Consider the following 24,044-nt stretch of genomic DNA (forward strand, 5'->3'; position numbering starts at 1 on the left):
ATTGATAGGTCGTTGTGCCCAACGAGCTAGAAGTAACCTTTGCAGCACAGGGCGTACACACATCTCTAGAGGTTGATGTCTGCCCGTACAGCCAGCTGGAACTATGACAGGGGAGGTTTTGGTGCTACTGACTGTGGATATGATGCTCTCAGATGTTTGGCTGTGATGGCTATCCATAACCAGCAAGGCATCATTTCCATTCTGTGAGTCAAGATACTGCTTCCACACTTTGGTGGCCCAAATTTCTATCTCTTCTGCTGCACTGAAACCTTCCTCCTTGGCCATAAGTAGGATTGAATCTGGTGGGCTTCTGCTCAGTGTGTTTGCGCTTTGACTTGTGAAGAGCACTGCAGGTAGCATTGTACCATTTGCGAGCATTGAAAGGTAAATCTTTATGAAAGGCTTCCCAAACCCAGTAAACTGAAAAGCAGTCTCTCTGTTTATTCTGGTATTCTCATTCAGCATTTTGAAGTCCACAAAAACAGAAAGCTGGTCCATAGCACCAAAGACACACTGTGGAATGTTGTTGGCCTTTATTTTACTGTGCACCAACTCTGTGTAGCAACGGCAGTTTTCCTCCATGCCATTAGGGAGTTCCCGATGTACTGTGAAAGGGGTATCCAAGCCCAATTTGTGCAGGATCATGAAGCTCACGGCCCACTCGTATGAAATACGGAAAGAATTTATCTCATTGGTTTGGCTTTGGAGCTCTGAAGCTTTTTCAAATAGTTTTGCCTCACTGATAGGACGCTGCTGTTCCCGCTGAGTCAAAACCCACTCCACCAGACGATCAACGGCCTCTCCACAGCTCGTGCTGCTGCATTCATTTAATTGATTCTCTTTGTCTTGAAGCCAAGTCTTGATGATGTGAGGTTTGGTGTCCATTTCTTTAGCCGCTTTCTGGACCCCAGAGCACAGTGCAAGGAGTAGTATTCGACGCTGATGAATAGACAGAGTCTCCTCTCTATTTTTCACAGGTTGTGTAAGTGTATTGGTTACTGTTACCTCTAACTTCTGTCTAGCCCCTGTTTCACATGGCAAGTCTTCATCGCTTTCAGTCTTCTCAGAGTCTGAGTCAGTATCTTCATCTTCCAGAGGGGCCATTTCCTGGTCCACGTCTTCATTCAGACCAGCATCGGCGCCACTTGAGTTTTTGATATCGGCTGAAGATCTGTGCAGGCCTCTTTCCAACATTTCAGTTCTGTATTTAAGTCCAGGCTCTGTGCCTTCCCTGGAAGGGAAATAGTGGGTCACTTTCCAGAATCTGTTTAACATGAAAAATGTGGCAACTTAAGATTTGCTAACTGAAAAAAGACGCTATTTTCACACATCACTGTTAGCTGCATAAACTGCATAAGCATTTGTTTCATAATTTTTACATTTAAATTTAATATAAAAGGTGCATGCAATCACTAACTCTGAAATTAAATGTTAAATTAGCTGTAACTAAATTATTTGCACTATTTTATAATTTATCTACCCAAGGTTGCAATTTTGAATCAAACCGTTGGTTTCTAAAATACATACCTCTTGGTGTCAACGAATCCCACTTTTGGGTTACCTGTAGAGGAAAAAATGATAATCAGTTCTAACATCAGTTATAATAATCTACGACAATGAATATAAACAATGTGTTTGTTATATTTCATATTAAAAATATATAATACAATGCATTATCACTTCAAATGAATGCATGCCAATTAAAAAGCTGTTTGAAAATGGTAAATTCCTTAATTTTGTGCAACATTTGAACAGAGAATAAACATTCAGAAATACAGTGATTAATATTTAGTGTCAGTATTTGAGCTTTATAACCTTGGAAATTAGGTGAGAAACCATGGAAGTCCCAGAAGCAGCAAGAACGTTTGCACAGATTCACATGGCATGCTGTACAGCCATATACACTTTCACGACGCAAGTTTTTCAGGTTGCAAACTTTACATCTCCTTGTCCTACGAGTAAGTTTGGCTAATCGATGTCTGACTCCTTCTTGGATGTCCGGATTTTCTTTTTTGACAATCTGCTGCTCAAGCATGCTATCCTGGACTTGGTTCTGGCGAGCATATCTTGCGGCACACTTGGCCAGCTGGTACCCCAGACGTTTACGGTAGATGGCCTGGGAGAAATGTCCCCCCTGAAGCCACCCGGGTGGGTTGTCTTTGCGGGTCTCCCGTAGGACAATGAAAGAGTTGATGATGCTCAAGTTGACAAGGAACCAAAAGAGACGCCGCCAGTTGGTGTCGAGAACCAGCCCGCCGAGTTGGTTGCATGTCAGGAGCTGATTACAGATGTCGACACCGCGCATGTTGTCCTGGAGCAGCTTGAAGGCCTGGGGTCTTTCAACAGCACAAAGCTCTCCTAACTTAGTGGGAGATCTCCTCCACACCACGTCCGGATGGCCTGCATCAGCATTTGTGGAGAGACATACCAGCTGCTTGTTATCTTTCCATCTGGTGGCGAGAAGCGGGGCGAATTCATACTGTTGGAAATCTCCTTGATTGTTCAGTAGAGGTTCATCCCAAAACTCCTTGGGCAAAATTGGACTTTGAGGAACAACGGAGCTAGAGCAGTATATTCCAGCATCATACAGCTCCTTCATGAGTGGCACAGACGCAAGTGAGCTGGACAAGAAAATGTGGTGATGTTTACCCTCAAGGCCCTCTATGAGTTGCGATACAACTGATTTTCCCAGGTCTTTGTTTTTCTCCTGACGCGTTAAGACCAGCAGTTTATGGCAGTAGCCTGACTTTGAGTCACACAGTAGCCATATCCTCGGCTGGTTATTTTTACTCTTCTCCTGAGTGATTCCCTTGTCGTGGCTCGGTAGAAAAGCTTGATCGACTGTCAGACTCTTGTTTGGCCTGTAGGCCTCTCGCATGCTTGTCTGCAGGATGCTCAGCATGGGCTGAAAAAAGGACAACTTGTCAGCACTCTGGTTATCATTCTCCACAAGCATGCTGCTCATTCGGATGTGAGTGCCGATCTCCTTGAAGCGTTTGACTGACATGGTCCTGTAAAAGAGCTCCCATGTTCTGGAGCCATAGCGACCATGGTGATAATCCCAGGACCAGTATAACTCTGGCTCCCCCAGGCCTTGAATCCCCATGAGGATAGAGAGACCAAAGAAGCCTTTGACTTCCTCTACAGACACGGGTTTCCAGGAAGGGTCCGCCTGCCCCAGAGAGCAGCAATAAGAGGCATAGGTATTGGTCTCAAAAACGATCTGCTCAAAAAGGATGTCGGGAAAAATAAGCTGGAAGTAGTCGAGGACATCGCTATTCCTGGTCATTATATGCTGCGGGCCACAACTGTCCATGAATTCTGGCACAGTTCCTTCCTCTTTGGGCACACTCCACTGCTTCATGGACAACCAGTCAGGCTGTGTCCCAACATCACTAGCTTCATCCCCTTGTGGACCCTCCACCTCCTCCTCAACCTGGCAGAACTCAATATCTGTCTCCAAACACTCTGTAGGGGAGGGGAGGGATTATAGGAACACAGAGTTAGTCTTCTCCTCGGAGTCTTTACCATCACCAATAATCCATTTTATAACACCATGCTCAATGTACATGTGGTTCTGATAGGTCAGTTAGCTTTTGAAAAAAGAAAACAATAAGCAGCTCAGAAGCAGCAGATAATTCCCCGATGGACAGTCCTTGTCGTTATTCATTTGTCATGTTTCTAAATTAATCCATTTAGGTTTTTTTTTGTATTCCTTCTGATATTCTCCAGTTCAGGTGGTGTGCAGTAGGTTTTGTGTAAATATTCATTTACTCATCCAGAGTGCTCTCGCAAAGGCTTGCCTGTAAGTCCTGTAGAGTCACACCAAGTTCAAAAGGCCCACGTTTGTCCATTTTGACAATGGCCAGCTTGAGCTCATACCCCACACCTGTGATTGTTGTTTATCACATTCTATGGGCTATTACTCAAGACTGGCCACTTTGCAAATGTTGTAGGCATATCTGTAAGAGTGTCTGAGTGTAGCTAAGAATGCATGGAAAAAAGTTTATTAAAACGATCCCTCTTTATTGTAGGAGTCTATCTACACAATAAATAACATTAAAGCTGTGAAAATACAGTGTGTGAATCAAGCCTTAAGATTAACAGTTTGCACACGATATTAAGACGCTCGGATGTTAGAAATCTCCTGTAAAGATCTGAATTGATAAGATCATAATAGCAGTGTATTTTTTTCTATGATCATGCAATTAATAACACCTACAATAGAGTCGGATGCCCTGTAACTACAGGAGTAAGAAAGCAGAGAGAGAAAATCAAGCATGCAGGTAGGGGACCATGCAGTAAGTTTTTAAAGCCTCAGTAAAACACAGAGATGTATTATTGTTCTAAGTCAGAGAACACCCACCTTTACGAGTGAAGTTACAGTAGGAGTGAGAAGGGAACTTAATGAGATGTTTGGCCATCAAGTTCCCTAGAGCAGTGGAGTATTCACAACCTGCACAGCTCAGCTTCACACCACTACAAAAGAGCAACAAAACAACCATAAGCAAAAGTTTCAAGCTGCATACAAAACAGAACTCAAAATTGATAATATATTACCTTGGTGGCCCCTTTTTAGAAGTTTTTGGGACTCTTCCAGGAACATGATTGCTGAAATTAATAAATGAACTGCAATCAGTATATTGACACATTGAATATCTGCCATACAAAAAAAAAAAAAAAAAAAAACTTACTAAACTAAACTTTAACCTCCAGTTTCACTTACTTGATCATGTGGTTTGCATAAGCACGAGAACAGCAAGTGCTATAGAAGCAGAGTGAGCAGTGAACATAAGTAGGGTAGTGATTCGCAAAGTCTGGGATGTCAAAAGTGCACTCCACACATTTATGTCTGCCCAGCAGTGCCCTGGAGAGAGGAAGGCCAAAAGTACATACTTCAAATTTCTGATTTCCGGTTGAAATAGATCAACATATGTTAAAACGCAGCGTGAGCTTACCTCTGCTCTTGGAACCTGGACAAGAAGTCAAACATCTTGCTGACCTGTTTCTTCCCAGGTCCATGTCTTGGGGATTGCTGATCACCACTACAAGTTTGTGTACTGCTATTACTATTTTTCTGAATGTTAGTGGATGATTTTGAAGATGTCTGACCTGGTGACTTCTTAAGCCCAACATATGCCCTGATGGTCACCTGGAAATAAGGAGATGACATAAAACATTCATAAAATACATTGTTGCACCCATTGAACTTGTTTTCAAACAAACAGACAAATATTTCACTTTTGTCCCAGGCTGGAGTCCCTCCAATTCACAAGGTTTTCGGAAAGTCCTGTGGTGATTGATTTTATGCTCAACTTTGTCTTTTGTAAACAGGAACTGAAGACGGCATTTGTTACAGTGGTAAACTGTTGACTTCTGTAGAAAACAAAAAAGTCATATAATGGCTCAAAATATCTGTTTATGTCTGTTGGGTCAATCAGTAACAACATCGGAGCACATCTTTTTTTTTTTTTAGAGATATTCAATTCTATATTAAAGCAATGCATCCATTTGGACCCCTTCAAAAGACTATATCATTGACCAGGAAGACAAAAGAGATTTTTTCAAATACAGCAAATAGTCTGCAAAATGAGAATGTGTTGAATATTTTTTTCATGCCATTTTTTATTTATCTTTCATAATCTTATAATTTATACTCACCTGGTGACGATTATAGTGCTGCTGGTAACTTGTGGAATGCTTGAAAACCTTAAGGCAGTACTGGCACAGGAGGTGGCGTGTATCCTCATGCCAAGTACGAAAGTGGTTAAACACATCCGAGTAGAAGGAGGAGCGGTATTCACACACCTGAAAGTGTCAAGACATTACAGACACTCCTAGTATTATAAGCCGCATTTCCACCGTCTGGCCAAACGGTAAGGAACAGTATCAATTATATTTTCACACGAGCTTGATTCGGCACAGTAAAACCATTCTCGACCTGGAATTCTGTGTTGGAGGAATGAGGTAGTGGCGTGGCCATGCAGGATTTGTCACTTGTTTGACTATTTGAGTGAGGTAAACAAAAATATCCGATCCTTCTCCATAACCCAGTCATTATTTACATTTCATACTGTATGTAAACACTAGTGATACCAAGGCATCAACTGGCACATCTGTATTAGCCCGACAGTGGATAATGATACCATATCTTTACCGGCTGAGCTGGATCAGCATGGAATGAGAATGGTTTGGTATGACGGTGGAAAAGCAAGATGATTTTTTCTCAACTTACCTGGCACACATAAGGCATCTCTCCAGGTTTGTGGGTGTTCTTCATGTGCTGCAGGAACACTGGCTCACTCTCAAAGGACCACTCACATATTTTACACTTGGCTGAACAGAAAAGCATAACAACCACTAAATCAATTTTAATTTACTACAGTTTACGGTCACTGTAGCAAACCAGGTCAAAGCAAACAGGAAACTGCCCCTCCTGGGCAAAATCTGTCAGTCAACAGAAATTAAACATTTACTGTCACTATAGTAAACCAGAAAATGGTCACGACAACATGCAACATCCGAATACAATGTGTTAGAGATATTATGTGCCACTAAAAGCCTTATGAAGAAAGGATAAGAAAGTTGGCTGTTACAAAACAATTTTTGTGTTTGGACACTGCCCCAGTGGCCCCTTTATGTTTGAATTTAGTCAAATAAACTACTGCAGATGGCAAGAGTGTGTGTCGGTTGAAGAAGCTATCTGCATATGCTCGTACCAGCATAACCAGTCCTGCAAGCTCACTGTTTTTTTTTTTTATCTGACTCCAACTGGTTGCTAACAAAATACTGCACAATTTACATTTTGGGACAAAAAGTGGATTGATGAACAACCTGTAGAAAGCTAAATGTTTAACTTTATCTGTGCCTGTATGACCTGATTCTGTGAGGAAAGCTGCTAATGTTGCTTGTGCATAAGAGTACAAAAAAAGTGAGGAAAAAACCAACAACAGAAACCTGCTTCACAGAAATACTGGTTGGCAACTGTGTTATAGGAAATACTAATGTGAAATCCAATGATTTGAGAACAGTTGCATAAGGATAAAATTAGAATAAATAGGGATAGCCTTGATTAAAATATGTCACAGCCCATTCACATGTTTAACTGGAATAAAACATGGATCAAACAGAATATATAGTAAACATCTTTGTATAATTCTGTGTAACAAACGAACACCGTTGTATCTGAACATCTGTACACTACCATACAAAAGTGTGGGGTCAGTAAGAATTTTCTGAAAGAAAATTCATAATTTTATTTAGCAAGGATGCAATAAATTGATGAGAGCTGTCAGTCAGCACACTGTCAGTTTACATTGTAATAACATTTCACAATATTCCTGTTTTTAAATGCAGCATTGGTGAGCATAACAGGTTTCTTTCAAAAACATACATTAAAACCCTTGCAGAGCCCCAAGATGAAAGAATAAACTGGAAATAGTTCTTACTAGATGACTCAATAGCAGTGTGGACACTCTCCAGGTGACACTGAAGACGAAATGGCGTGGGAAAGCGCCGGAAACAGTGCTGGCAGGATGTGTGCGTGTCCATCTCCCCATTTTGCTGCTCCAACTCAACATGGTACTTCATATGATTCATAAGTCTGCAAGGAGAACAAACACTTAATAAATGCAGCATTCTAGAATGAATCCTATCTACTGCAATTAGACATATATATATATACCCATAATTCCCATCCTAACTCGACTGCCTATCTACGTACCTAATATTATTCTTCAGTCTCTTGTTACAGGTGAGACATTTGAATGATAACGGTTCTTTTGAGTTGTCCATTGGTACATAGACTCGATTCCCTTCAAATGTGCCATAGTAAAAATCATCCACCAGCATAACAAGTCTGTTCTGGGTATCTCCGGCCTTTGTAGGTGGACTATCCAGCTTGATACTGGGCACAGCAGAGAGGCTTTTAGGTGGCGTGGCTGGAGTGCTCACAGCAGTTGCAGTACTGCTCGTGTCAGTCTGGGCCAGATCTGGGCAGCAGAACTAAAGGGGGGAATTGACCACTTTTAAATGACCAAAACACACTTATATAATGAAATCTTAGTCACATTTTCATCATGCTGTATAAAAGTTAAACTGATAAAAAAATAAATTTTTGACAATTTTACTTTTGCATTTTAAATATTGCACTTTCACCAGGAAGCACAAATCAATAGAATGTTACATTGCACTTATATATATATATATATATATACACACACACACATATAAAGTGTATACTTACACACATATGACTCCGTAGAGCCTCAATCATTTTGAACTGGGCTCCACAACGAGGACACAAATGAGTAGTTGTTGATGCTGTTGTATGTGTAATAGGGACTGCTTCAAAGAAAAGAGAAAAAAAGAATTTGGAATTTATCAGTGTGGCTCTACTCTTAATATGAAACTATCATAGTAGCTATCACAGATGCAGAACAACAAACTTACTTTGGACAACATTTTGTGTCATGACAGGGACAGCAGAGGAAACAATAGGGCCGTTGTTGGTCTTTTGATTGCTCATGACAACAAATGTCTGCGCTTGAGCCCCACCAGGAAGGTTAACCGATTTCACAAGGCTCATTATATTTTGCATGTCCAAGGGTCCATTTCCTGGCTTTATTGTCACTGTAAAGACAAATAAATACAATTTTATAACTGATAATTGCAGTTCTCGATGCTGATTGATCAATACAGTGATCAAGCTGTAAAAAATACATGATTAGTAACAGTTATAACAGGAAATACTTGTTTACATGATTTTATCTTGTGAACATTAAATGTGCAAATCATTTTTTAAATGCAATTTTAATATAATTACTATTTAAATCATTAGTAGTACCATCACTGTTTCTTACAACTACAAACCACTGTCTAAAAAGATAAAATAAAAATATTTCTGTAATAACGAAAGAAAACTGTACTCAGCAGGAACATCTTACAGATTTTAGTCGTGGTTCGTGCTGTGGAGGGCTGGGTAATTGTTGTAGACGACATGGTGGACAGAGAATTGGCAGCAGGAGGGGCGATTGCTGTTGTGGTATGAATGGTGAGAGTAGCAGGTATCTGCATGGTGCTAAAAGTGCTGGGTGTTTGTGCCCTGTTTGCAACAGGAGCTCCAGTCCTTATTTGAGCTGGCTGGGTAATTATTTGGGTTGTTCCAACAGCTGGTTTGAAAATTTGTGTGCCAGGTGCTGAGAATACATATAAAGAAATTACAGTTAATCAATAAGCAACAACAATAACCTCAACAAGTTTTAGGAGCACATTGCCATACCTTGGACTAGTGTAATGGGTCGAACAGTCTGGCCCTGTTGGACATTCAGTACCAAACTCATTGGGCTGTGGCCAGGCTGGATATTCTGGACAGGAAGACCCTGAATCATACACAATGGCAAACATGTTGATTAATAAAATAAAAGTTGAAATAATCAGAAATAAACTGGGATCTATGAGGTGGGATGGCAGCACCTGTGTGGTAAAGTAAATCGGCTGGCTGTTGGCAGCATTGGCAATAGTTGTGCCAGGCAGGAGAACCTGTGACAGAGCCACAGTGCCAAGCCCTCCTCTTCCAGGCGCCAAGATAACCTGCTGCCCTTGCACTACTTTAGGAATATCCGCTGGGACAGCAGCAGGAACTATGCGTTGAGTCACTAAAAGAATAATTGACTGATTAAAGGAGAAGTGCAGAAGAAAATGTAAAACACTGTCATCAAGATCGTGGCGTTGGCACTGATGTACCATTTTTGTAGTTTATATGACTTTGTGCTTCCAGTATTTCACATGGATTACTTCCAATGCTGTAAGGAACAAATGCTTACATGTATTTGTGATCAGCGGAACTGTGTTTGCTGTATTTACTACAGGTGGTTGGTTTGGGATCACCACGGTTTTAGGCTCAGCTGGAATATCAACCTTCGCGGCGGGAGTTGAAGACACTAAACAGTGAAGAAGGACAGGTTTTATTTAGCATAATGATATTAAAAATTATTTATTAAAAGAAACAGGAAATATTTCTTAGTTACAATAAGTACATTTAGCAGATGCTTTCTTTTATCCAATTGACTAACAAATGAGGACATTAGAAGCAATAAAATGAAATAAATTTAGTATTTACATGTGTAAATAAACATACATTTAACAATAAATGTTATAGAAAAACCTATCAAATTACACACCAGTGGGAATACTGCTTTCAGCATTTCCCCCCGAATCATCCACTGAATTTTGCTGTTGCCATGGTTCCAGCTCCTCCTCCTCACACTCCATAAACAAATCCGCATCCATGTTTCTGAAATATAAAACGTTTGTTGAGCTAATTACATGTGAAACAGTAAACATGCCTTTACATTTAGGCTAAGATGAAAAAAATATAATAATGCTATTACTGCCAATGGCATTTAGTAAAATAAGTGAGGAACATTTCGTGTTATTTTGAACAGGTGAGTGACATGAACACCCTCAGGATATTCACCGGGATCTGACCGGTTTCAACGTCAAGGCGTTTACACAACCATCTCATCCTGCAAATTACATAAATAAAAAACGAGTGAGTAAACCACAATTAGTTTTCATATACATTTGTAGAAAATGTTAAAATATATGCTGGATTAAAATGGGTTTGATATCCAGTGCCCCTCTGTATCACTTCAGAAAAGCCCTTAATATATTGTGTAAGTTAAGTACGCTCAATGTGCTTTCATCCAACTGAAAGGGGCTAAGAGAAAAGTAGTTCCTGTGCTGTTACATCCAGTGCGTCAGACCGGATGATTTGACAGACCTAAACGAAAGCATAAGCCTTAGGTTTGTGTACAACAACAATAAATGGTGTTGAAAATCCAAAGTGGGTCGGAACGAGAGCCAGCTCGACGTTTATTACAAATACTCGGTCACAAATGATGCAGCAACCCCCTCGCGCGGCGCGCACTCCGCATACTGTCCTCTGCGCACATAATAAACGACCATCATCTAATGCGTGAATTAAAGCGCGAATACATCAACTATGATTAAATAAATAATACTTACCGGATTATAGGCTATATGGAAATATATATATTGCTCAATGTAATATATTGAAAGAACACAAAGCCTCAGACGAGACGAATAAGTGCGCTAAATGGGCAGAGGTTCTGCTCTTTCTGCGTCAGCGATTGGTTGATGCACGCAAAACGCCACTTCCTGTTTTGGATTCTGAGCTCTGATTGGCTGTAATCTCTGAAATAAGGAGGAGTGGTTACTGGAACAAGAAAATGGCTTCCTTCCTTGAAACGACAACGTTTTACAGTTTAACCAGCTGCTGGTTTAATAGTGGAAAGCTGATAATGTTGGTATTTTATTCAACACTTTGCTGGTGTTTTGCAGATAATCTGTCAAGACCATCATAGATTGGTCTTTTTTTAACAGAATTCTTGATGTTCAATTATTGAACACTGAAAATATCTCCTATATGAAAATATTGGACAAAAATGATGATATATATACCCCTTACATGCACAAATAACTGATAACGTAGGTAAGGAAACAAAAACTTTTCCTGTACTTCTCCAGAAAAAGGTTATATTTTTTTAAAGCATACTGGAACAGAATGATTTTTAAGACGTACTGCTATTATTGTGCGGTCTTCCCAATGTGGACGGGACATCACATTTCAGTGTTTACTGCACTACTGAATATATACAGCACAAAACATTCGACATGACCAGTAAGGTCCGATTCCTGAGCAAACGACTCTTTTTAATGGATCGAAAACCTACAGCTCAACCGGTGTACTACAAGAACAAATGACTCTTCTGATCCGATTCTTTTACTACGAGTACCGAACAAATGACTCTTCTGATCCGATTCTTTTACTACGAGTACCGAACAAATGGCTCTTCTGATCCGATTCTTTTACTACGAGTACCGAACAAATGACTCTTCTGATCTGATTCTTTTACTACGAGTACCGAACAAATGGCTCTTCTGATCCGATTCTTTTACTACAAGTACCGAACAAATGGCTCTTCTGATCCAATTCTTTTTAGTGACTCAAAATCATTAGAAGGACCGGTTATCGATTTCACCAACCTGCACAATGTTGTAAAGGCTCATGTGGGACTTAATGAATGGTTCTTCATATGGTGTAATTTAAAATAAACTCTTTGGGTTTTGTTGTAATCAAACACATTTTTGATTGTTTTATATTTTACTTAATTTATAGTTAAATCAAAATATTTACTGTGCATTTTTGTCGCCTCTAAAAACTGTGAAACGCCGTTACAAAGTTTTTTTATTATAATTATTATTATAAATATTACATTTATATTCATCTGTAATATCTGTTCTTGTGAAAAATAAAAATGATTACAGTAAATGCAATAACAGAGAAATAGGAATCGAAATCGTAACGATAACTTACGGTTAAAATAAAATAATAATAATTTTGCATCGTGTGCTTTCGTGCGTAACGTCTTTACGCCATTGTTCATGCACAGATGTGCATTTGTGTCAACACACCCACGACAAAACAAAATTGTGTATTATTCCTATTTTCATAATAAGGCCTGTACTTTTTACTCTGAATATTAATAAATCTACCATCTGACCACTAATGTTCATGCGAGAAACTTCTTATTGTGATTCAGTAAGTTACATGTATTGTTTGACATCTTTAGAACCTTTATTACAATCTTTATTTAAAATAAACATTAAAGGCTCTTAAGGTGTTTAAAGCAATGATCTATGTAAGAAATTAATAGCTACTATAATTTAGCAATGAAGCATTAAAAAAGAAGTATAATATTATAAAAGATTTCCATTTAAAATTACGTTAAATGGTGTTCGTTCGAACATTCTATTAACCGAAGAATTCTGAAATGTATCACCGTTTCAAAAAATGTAGCACCAAATCAACATGATTTCTGAAGGATCATGTGACATTGAAGACTGGAGTAATGATTCTGAAAATTCAGCTTTGACATCACAGGAAAAAATTACATTTTAAAATATATTAAAATAGAAAACAGTTATTTAAAGTGTAATAATATTCAACAATTTTACCATATTTAGTAGGCCTATTATTATGCAGCCTAGGTGAGCCCAAACTTTGGAACAGTAGTGTGTGTTTATAATACAGGCTACAACATATGCCTATAACAATATTACCAGTTAAAAAAAAAAATGCAAAAAATTTTCAAGATTCTACAGCCGAGTATGTATTTTAAGCACTGTGTATGTAGCTTTAGTTTAATCTCCATTACAGGCTTCATGCTGCTGCGGAAATGGATAGCTGGTGGTGTCTGCAAAAGCCGTGCTCGTCTAGATGGAAAGACGGTTGTGATTACAGGTGCTAACACTGGGATTGGCATGGAAACTGCAAAAGATATGGCTCGTAGAGGTATGGTATATAATTTAGGACCCCATTTTTCAATTCCCTCACTTTTAACTTGGAAATGTGAATATGTGTGGATTTACGGGCTCGGTAATGATGGCTTGTAGTGGCAGCCGCGTAGTTAATGTGTCCAATATTGCACATGTTGGTGGTAATTTCTTTTGATTAAAATTCAGAAATACTCAGAATGTTCAGATTTTAAGATATAGGAATGTTAAGATAAGAACTTTTTCTTAGAAGAGAAGAAATTTTTTTTTAGACCAGACTATATTATTTCTTTGCTTATATTTACAGAAAATACACCACTATTCAAAGTTTTGGGGCCTGTAATATTTTTTTGCCTTTAAATCCATTTATTTGATAGAAAATATAGTAAAAGCAGTACTATTATGAAATATTTACTATATATATATATATATATATATATATATAGACACACACACACACAAGTAGGCGAGATATATTAAAAATGTATTTATTCCTGTAATAGAGCATTACTCTAAATCAAACATACTGATTTGGTGTGTGAGAAACATTTCTTTTTATTATCAATGTTGTAAAAAGTTGTGCTGCTTGGTAATTTTGTGGAAACTGTGATACATTTTTTTTAGGACTCTTTGATGAATAAAAAGTTAAATTTAGTTAATATCTGAATAAAAGTATTTATTCCTTCACAAAATAAAATCTTACTGACCCTAAACTTTTGAACGGTAGTTTAGATGTTAAAGTAAATATGCCACAAGGATGGAAACCTTTGCGTCAATATATACCCATATTTGTCACTGTTTTCCAACAGGAACGATTGAATTTGATGACCTGTTCTTTGACAAAAGGCCTTACAGTCATTTGCTCAGCTATAAACAGAGTAAGCTGGCCAATGTGCTTTTCTCTAGAGGACTTGCACAAAGAATGAAAGGTAAGATATACTGCAGTTTTTGGTATAGCAAACAATTTGCAAGCTAATTAATAAAGTAACAAAGCTTGTTTGTTTATTTTGAGCAAAAAGTAAACAATATTCTATGTTTTAGTGTTCCGACTTGGTTGGTTTTGTCATATACTGTGTCAATGGCCATGTGCCATCAAGTTTGTGACAAGTTCATATACAAATAAAGCAATTACACGAATACTTTCTTGTTGTTTTTTATTTCAATGGATGTTTCCATATAGATACAGGAGTCTCCTCGTACTGCCTGCATCCAGGAGTGATTCGAACAGAGCTGGACCGGCATGTTTTGCAATGGTACCCAATGGTAAAGACTATACTGTCTCTGCCCAGTATTCTGCTGATGAAAACTCCCTGGCAGGGTGCACAGACTTCTATCTATTGTGCGGTCACTGAGGGCTTAGAGAGGATTTGTCACTTTGTCAATCATTTGTAAACTCAGAATGTCTTGTGTATATGTGTTTGTGCAGTGATTGTGGTGAAAAAGACCCTGCACCAGAAGGAAAAGATGAAGAAGTGGCAAGAAGGTTGTGGCAAACTCGGCTGGTTGGACTAAACATCCGCCACTGATACGTCATACTACACTCTTCCTGAATGTAAGCGCTCCACCTAGTGGAGATATCTATAACCCCAAACTCTGACAGTGAGGTGGCCACAGATGTGAAGTCATGACAGAAATAGTGTCAAGGCAAATTACATGATTTGCATCAGAAGATGCTTTTTTGTAGTCTTGGAAAAGGATAATCAAGAAAAAAGTATATCTGAAAAACAATATCTGCCTTGCTGTGTTTTCTAAGAAACTGATCACATTCTTATCATCTGTACATATGTCAGATATATTAAATATTGACAGATTTAGAGAAAGAGCAAAAAGCAAACAGTGGTTTGTTTGTTAACCATCCAGCAATGACTTAGGTTTCTAGCACATTTTACACTGTGCCTATATCTTATTAGAACAAAGATTCTTTAAAAAGAAACTACAGCTGTAGTGTGTCCAGTATGTGCATACCTATTTATATAGATTGCATTTATTATAATATATATAATTTAGCCACTAGATGACGATGAAGATGTGCTTTTGGAAGCACTTGCCATGCTATGCATTTCCCCCTAGCTAAATTATGAAACTGTATCCTTCCACAATGGAGCACTGCAAGTCAATTGAAAGGAAATATATGATGTGACTGAAAAAAGCAGAGACTGAATCACATGATCGCCTTGTGATGTAGTTGTTCATTTGCAGTTATGTAACAATGACTCTACAATCAATATAAAACAGTCCAGCTCATATTTTTCTTTATTGAATTTAGCTTTCTTCATTTTTATTGACATTAAAAATGTCACAAAATTCCATAAATTCTATTTTAAAGTTGAATTGATTATTTTGATTATTTAAAAAAAAAAAAACAATACTATTCAATAGTTTGGGCACAGTACTTTTTTTATTGAAAGAAATAAAGTAAAATTAAAACCTTTATTCAGAAAGGATGCAAAAGTGACAGTAAAGACAGTTTTTTATTTCACTTTCTATTTATAATAGAATACTAAAGAACTACACAACTGTTTTCAACATTGATAATAATAAGAAGCACCCAATCAGTGTATTAGAATGATTTCTGAAGGATCATGTGACACTAAAAAACTGGAGTAATTTCTGTTTCACTGTGCTGTACTGTGACCCTGTATTTTAGTGCTGCACAATGTTAGCTAACAGATTTGTAAATAATTGTCTGATTAACATTTTGCTGATGGGTTCTCTGCTAGCAAACAACAAGCTTCTGTCCCTAAGAGTTTCCTCCAGGGAATCATTTGTGTGTGAAATTGGGGTCATTTTCTTGTATTCATTTCTTTGTATGGCCATTACTGATAATAAGTGACTGGTAATGATGTGTATAGTGTCGCACATAGCGGGCACAGGACAAAGATTTTACGTAAACATGATTAGTCAAAAGAAGTGATTAATCAGAGACTTCAAGGCATGTTAATGCACAACACCCTCAGTCATTTCTGAGTGCTTTGCAACAGAGAATAAAGAGGAAATCCAATTAGAAACCCATTACTGGGCCAATCAAACCATCAACTCCCAACGTAATTCAGCTTGTAGCATTAGCACATCATTTATAGTCGACAAAGAGCATAATTCACTAAACTCATTCCATCATATCCAGCACCGTAATGCTTGTGAAAAGCTGAACCCAATCAATGAGCGCTCTGCATGGGTGGCCCCTGTGGGCAATGCCCGGCGCCTGCCTGTCTCCGCTGGCCTCGCAAGAGAAAGAGCAGTAAATGGAGATGTGCCATTTCTCTTGTACATTATTATAAGATAAAGCTAAACTAGAAAGTTAAACTACAATTTACAGTTCGTATAAACAAAATTACTTTGTTTCACAAATCCAACAGATTTGCATTTTCGTGAATATCCATAATGTGCTGATATGATCAGTGGATGTAGTACGTGACATTCATGCAGGTTGCTCTGAGTATAATTTACATTGTAACCAATATGGATTTTGCATTCAAATGTGTGGTCTGACGTTGACCTTATTTTTTAGGGGAATTTTAGAGATGGCTCTCGCATCTGAAGTCATGTTGTATGGAAGCTTATTTCTACCATGGAATAAAAATATAGAAATGTAGTTGCTTCTTTTTTCGGACACAATTCAGACTTTTTTTCTTCTTTTCTCAGAATTCTGAGATAACATCTTGGTATTCTGACTTTTTTCTCTCTGGATTCTGAGTTTACAGCTCACAATTGTGTGTGTGTGTGTGTGTGTGTGTATGTTTTTGTACACCTGAATTGACTGCATGCATATGTAGAATTCAGAATTCATATAAAAGAATTCATCGTGAGATGCAAACTCAGAATTCTGGGAAAAAGTCAGAATTGTGAGATGTAAACTCAAAATTCTGAGAAAAAAAGTCACAGTCACAGAGTGTAAACCTAGAATTGTAAGAAAAAAGTCAGAATCGCGAGATATAAACTAAACTCTGAGAAATAAGTCGGAACATGAAATGTAAACTCACAATTCTAAGAAAAACATCAGAATCATGAATGTAAACTCAGCATTACGAAAAAGTCAGAATTATGAGATATGTATAAACTAGCAATTGCGAGAAAAAAAGTCTCAATTACCTTTTTTAGTTTTTATTCCATAATGGAAATAAGCTTCCATAATTCTGGCCAGCGAAACATAAATACAAATTTACAGCAGGGATAGTTCACCCTCATGATGTTCCAAACCTGTATGACTGTCCTTTTAAAAATGAGTCAAAATTATGATGCACTTCATTAACAATACAGACATGAGCAAGCCTATAATTCTGAATTGCTGTGTTCTTATAAAACGACGTCATCGTGGCCATCTCTGTTTGTTTTGCCCCAGGGGTTAATGTTGTGCACAACCCCCTATCCATTATGCCTTGATGAGGCTTTTGGGACGGTTTGTGGGAAACGGGAGGGCCGAAGTAGAACCTCAATGGAGACCAGTTGAGCTCTGAAAGGATCATAAAAGCGCCATGTTCCTGAGTCCCAGTGTGGTTGGCTCCAAGAGCCGAGGGGTCACGACAACTGCTGACCCGTTCTGTTGACTCGAGTGTTAGGGGCCCCATTAAAGTCAGCCCTTCACCAGCTCTGAGGGAATTTGATTCAGCTTAACTGCTGTGTTTTTCTGGCCAACTTAGTGCTGGAATGCAGCAGACCCGATAATAATTGTACATGGAGAGGTCTTTCATTGGAAAGAATGGACTAGTGTACAGGACTCCATTCCGGGAAAGCCGGTCTGATTTGCACCGCCTTAGGGGTCATCGTCTGTCTTTCTCTTATTTATGAGAAACACACACACACACACACACACACACACACACACACACACAACCTCTAAAGCTATCTGAACCATGGGGTGCTTGCACAAAGGGAACTACTAATAAAAATAGCCAAGGGACACAGAGAGAGAGGTAGAACATCTCACTCTATTACTCACAAAGGAACTGTTTTTATCTCGGAGATAATTAGTTTGGCGAGAACCACCATGCATAACAGTCCATTGAAACCTGAGCTCATCTTCCTGATCTTGGATTCGACTACAGTAAACATGCTGCGACCATGAGGGAAGGTGGAGGGCATGTCGGGGCAGTGGGCCAGGGCAAGAACAGGTGAGGGATCACCAACAGCTGATGGGATAGCACAGTCATTCACTGGCTGCTTACTCAGCATGACACCCCCTGCAAATACACCTGCTTAGGGATTTTAAGATCTGTGAAGATACAAATGTGCGTGCTTGTACTTGTTTCGCTATAGCTGTCTGGGCCAAAATGTCCTGATTCTCCAACAACAAGACCCAAAATTGGAGGTAATATGTGGCATTTCATTAACAATAAACTAAACTAAACTAAAAATTTGTAGAGCCTTGGTGAAAAGTGAAGTTCTATATTCAGCATTATGATCAATAGTGATGCATTTTTTAATCCTAAAAATAGCAAATAATGAAGTAAATATCTAAAATAAAATAATTAGTATTTGATAAATTATACAAAATACATTTAAATACAAATAAATAATTACATTACAAAAATAAAATATGAGAAACTGTAAATCAGAATAGAAAAAAAATTATATTTAAGTCAAAAGTTCTTACATACAAAACAAGCTCGGGTTTGGATGCATTACCGATTGAAATGTCACACAATATGATAAAATATTTGCAGTACTATTATGTTATGCTGAAACTAAAACCGTAAAAAACAACATTAACTGAAACAAAATAAAAATATACATTATTTTATTTCAGCTATATCCATCATTTCTCATTTTCTTTTAGTTTAACGTGAAGTAATAAACTAATCGTAAAAAAACATATATAGACATTTTTAAAAAAGCAAAAATTTAATTGGTAAAATTATAATAAAAATGGAAAATATAAAAACTAATTTAAAATATTAATAAAAAATTGAATAGTGTATCAATGATGCTAAAATAACACTGATTGATCTATAAGTTTATAATACAAAGAAAAAAGAAATCCAGCTGAGAGGTATCTTCCCCAAACATCCTTCCTCCTTGCTGTTCTTTGTGAAGGACAGGCTACACAGAACAAGAGCGTGATCATACCCTGCACCCCAGGAGCTTCTCACATGCCCTGAATCTGCAGTGGTCTTATGGGAGTTTAAGCTGGGCTCTTTAGAGGAAGGCGGCAGATCAGGGCTGCTGTGTAATTAACGCTGATCTCTAATAGCAGCTTGCAGCTGCTTGCGTACAGTAATCACTGCAGCCTGCTTTGTGCTATACAGACACATGTGGGCATGATCACAAATAAAGTATGAGTGCTATAGAAATAGCTGGCTGCATGCTTTTACAAATGCAGGTCAGTATGCCTTGACAAACATGTCATGGCATGTGTCAAATAGGGGTGGGCGATATACCGGTAGACACGATTAACCGGTAGAGATTTTGGAGTACCATATCGCGGTTACATGCTCATTTGACTTTGCTGTGCTACGTGGTCACGAAAACATATCGTTTGCACTTTGCATTTTTAAGCATTGAGGTTTAAAAACAAGCGATTTAAAGCCATTTAAATGCAATCAGCGAAAGGGAACTCATTTCGCTTTATGCGCAAAGAGCGTGGGAATATTGAACAATATTTTTAGTTATTTTGCTGCTTTATAAGGCTTGAGTGGTTAAATACACACACTTGTATGTGTTAAAATCCTTGTCTTTGCAAGTATCCTCATAAACACAGTAATTTTACCGGTAGGTCTTAAGTGAAAGCAAAGTAGAAAGAAAACCGGGCAGTTCTTAAAGTGACAGCAGTCTAATATTCCTGCTGTCTGTCATTCATGTTAATCGAACAACAAAAGAGAGAAAATCTCTCACTGCTCTTGTCTAAATCACTTTTGTATCTTTAATACGAAGAAATATAATTTACACAATGAAGAGTATGCAGTATACATTTGATTACTATATATATATAAGATTTCTTATTTATTTGTTCTAATGTAGTTTTTTGTCCTGTTGCTTGCAATTAGTTTCTTATTCTTATTTAATCTCTGCCTGTTTACTTGTCTTCAGTGAGCTTGAGTTTTTTGTGATAATGACACTGGTGACAAGAATTATGATACCATTCAATATCATAAGGAACTTATTTAAAGCAAAAATAACTATATTGTGATGTATATCGTAACCAATAAAATAACTCATATCATGATATAAGATTTTGGTCTTATTGCTAGCCCATAGTGTCAAGCTCACACACACACACGCACACACACACAAAAAGTCTTTTTTTTCAGAGCTCACTGTATGCTGACTATCATTATTTTGGAAGAGTGATATTCATTTATAGTGTCATGGTAACAGTGCTTTATTTCTTTCCCGGCATTATGATCAATACTGATGCATTTTTAATCCTATCCATTTAGATCTAATCAACCTCTCAGACTTCTTTCAAATGGAACAGGAAGTAAAGCTCCTGACTGTAAATCTACATTGCTTTTATTGTGGTAATTACTAGAGAACAACCCGGCAATAGTGTACCACTAACTTTACCAATCTCACTAGTAAAAAAAGTGCTGTGACCTAGTGTTTAGAATGAGTGCTCAATGCTCATAATTAGAGCTGTGTATGGAAAAAAAGCCATATTAAACCTAAGAGCATAACTTTTTCTACTGTTTGTACTACAAAATTGAATGATATACTTCAAATCATGTGGATTGTTCAGACTTATGAATTTCACTTGATATATTATTTACATTCCCTTTTTTTTTTTTAGTTTACCTTTGGTACCAGACAATTGATAACAGTACTAAATATTCCTATATCCACTACTAGTGACTAGTAACTAAAATTAGTGTTTTTATAATTAAAAACTGAATCAAAATCATAAAACTCATCCATCTTTTTCCAGATAGAGTATAGATTCATAAAAAAATCGATCTCAAATTTTGTTTTATTTCAAGCTCAGATGTTGACTGAAAGTCCATGTGACTTTGGTGCATGATCATAGGCCTTGTAATGAGTGAGAGAGAAGGCTGTATTGATCTCTAGAGCTTCGATTGTGTTATCTAACCTAATGTAGCCGGCAGACATTTTCAAGTGACCACACTGTGCTCTAAATGGAAAAACCCAAAACTGTGTCTGTCTGTGATGGGGAAAGATCACATGGCACACAGCAGTGCTGTGCTGCAGTGGAGCAGGTCAATATCTCAAACCCAGTGACCCGGTTTGAACTGACTGGACAAGGTGGTGCCAATGTAACAATATTGTATAACCGCTCTTGCAGAGTCAGGTTATTGGATATATAAAACTTTGCATGTTGAGTGAATAAAAATGATTTTTATTACCTCTAGCCAATTATAAAACCCAGTTTGGGGTCTCTTATGCTCACCAATGCAGCATTTATTTCATTAAAATGCAGTAAAAACAGGAATATTTTATAGTATTTTTTTATTTTTATACTTCACAATATTAATATATTAATTCTTGCGATGGCAAGGCTGAATATTGAGCAGCCATTACTTCAGTGACACACGACCCTTTAGAAATAATATGGTGCTCAAGAAACATTTCTATTTAATATTTTTGTGTAAACCATGATAGTTATTTTTTTCAGGATTCTATTTAGGATTATATATATTTTGCACTGTGATATGATTTGAAAATGAACATGAGAAATGTACATTTTTATTCAAATCATCACAAATAAATTCAATACAGCAAATGGTATGATATATAGGTTTTACAAATGTACTTTACAATTAATTTGTTTTTGTTTTTTAAGTTTTTGCTTTGTGCTACCACATCTAGCTTTTTGATATTGGTTTCCTTAGATTTCCTGGGTCTGTAAAGGTTAAAACCCCCTGCTCTAAATGGTATAGTTTTATTTCTGATATATGATGGATTGGTCTAATGACAAGACAAGATGAGTGAGAGGGCACAGCTCCCTTTTTAAAGCTTATAAATAATGTGCAACCCAATAAAAGATGCTTAAATAATAAATGAGGGGCACTCAGATCACACATAAACCTCAGACAACCTGCAATGCTAAAATACAAGCCTAAAATGACACAGTGTTGAATAGGATGCACGGCAGAGGCTCGAGATCCTCATTATTAGACCTTCTATGAGAAAAAACGGGTTCTTGTAATTTCACTGTGTGCTTATGCATGAAATGTTTCTAGAATATTACATGAACTAGCGAAGGTTCAGTAACTCCTTGATGGTACATATTGTTCAGTGATGCAAAGCCTGAAGAAATCTGGGTGCTAAAAGAGAGAATTAACAAACCTGTGTGCTTTTCTGCTATTTACAGAAACCACAGTGAGACTCGGAAAATGAAACTGCCGCTATTCTTCTATTGTTCCGAATAGTGCCGAAATGTTTTCAAGAGAGATAGCAGGCAGGAGAGAGTGTCACTAAAGGTCCCTGACGTTGGTCTACTTTATAATTGATAGGTCTCCAGAGTTGAATTTCATGGCTAGCATTACAAGATCCAGTTGTATCTCCTTCAGCTAAAGCTAGTGTCAGAGCACAAGCAATCCATCTTTTGTCCAAAACTCTCTCTAGCTACTAGAAGATTCTCTTGCACGGACACTGGATATGTATAACTAAGAATTAATTGAATTAACAACATATTTTGCTTGTTTGTGAACATTTTGATATACTAGATTGTTGTAATGTGACACTTCAGATTGCTAATGACGCTTTGTACTCAGAAGTGCTCTTCGCAGGTTTTCGTGTTAACTGGAGTAAGGCATTACAGTAACATCTTTCCCTGAGACTAAAAGACTGTGCAAAAAAGTTTTAGTTACTGAAAAACACTAAATAAAATAACTGCATCTGTTATTACATACAGGTTACAGGCCCAGGGGAAAATCAGCAAAAAAAAAATAAAAAAATAAATAATAGTAATAATAAAAAAAATAAAATAAAGACATTTATTTTTAATTATTATTATTATTTTTTTTTATTATTAATTATTTATATCTTTTTAAGACTTGAGTGGTATTTAGTAAATTTATTTTTAAAGTGGCATAATTTTAATTAGAAATTAAGATTTAAATAGTTTTACTTATTTGTAGGGAAGTCGTGGCCTAATGGTTAGAGAGTCGGACTCGTAATCCAAAGGTTGCGGGTTCGAGTCTCGGGCCAGCAGGGATTGTAGGTGGGGGGAGTGAATGTCCAGCGCTCTCTCCACCCTCAATACCACGACTGAGGTGCCCTTGAGCAAGGCACCGAACCCCCAACTGCTCCCCAGGCGCCGCAGCATAAATGGCTGCCCACTGCTCCGGGTGTGTGTTCACGGTGTGTGTGTGTGTGTTCACTGCTGTGTGTGTGCACGTTGGATGGGTTAAATGCAGAGCACGAATTCCGAGTATGGGTCACCATACTTGGCAGTATGTCACTTCACATATTTTCACATATTTATTTTATGAACAAGGTCAAAAGTATGGATAAAAACAAGGTAATAACAAGGTAATTGCGACTTTTTATCTCACAATTCTGACTATCCGATTGGGAGATTACGTTTTGCAATTCTGACTTTTTTTCTCAGAATTGCCTGATACAAACTCACAATTCTGACTTTTTTCTCAAAATTGCGAGATGTAAACCCGTAATTGCGAGAAAAAAGTCAGAATTGTGAGATAAAAAGTTGTAATTACCTTTTATATTTCTTATTCAGTGGCGAAAACAGACTTCCATACAAAAGTACACCGATACTTTTTTTTTTTGTC

At 37.6% G+C, this 24,044-nt stretch overlaps 1 pseudogene across 1 annotated transcript; it reads left to right on the forward strand.

Annotated features, from left to right (window-relative positions):
* Window positions 1–11,697: 11,697 nt before the first annotated feature.
* Window positions 11,698–14,885, forward strand: LOC306887831 (retinol dehydrogenase 13-like; annotated as a pseudogene). The gene is made up of 5 exons: window positions 11,698–11,704; window positions 13,244–13,378; window positions 13,464–13,523; window positions 14,169–14,288; window positions 14,540–14,885. The product of its transcript is annotated as a retinol dehydrogenase 13-like (transcript).
* The last annotated feature ends 9,159 nt before the right edge of the window (window positions 14,886–24,044 follow it).

The sequence above is a fragment of the Barbus barbus genome, assembly GCF_936440315.1.
Source record: "Barbus barbus genome assembly, chromosome: 21".
NCBI classification, from domain to species: Eukaryota; Metazoa; Chordata; class Actinopteri; order Cypriniformes; family Cyprinidae; genus Barbus; species Barbus barbus.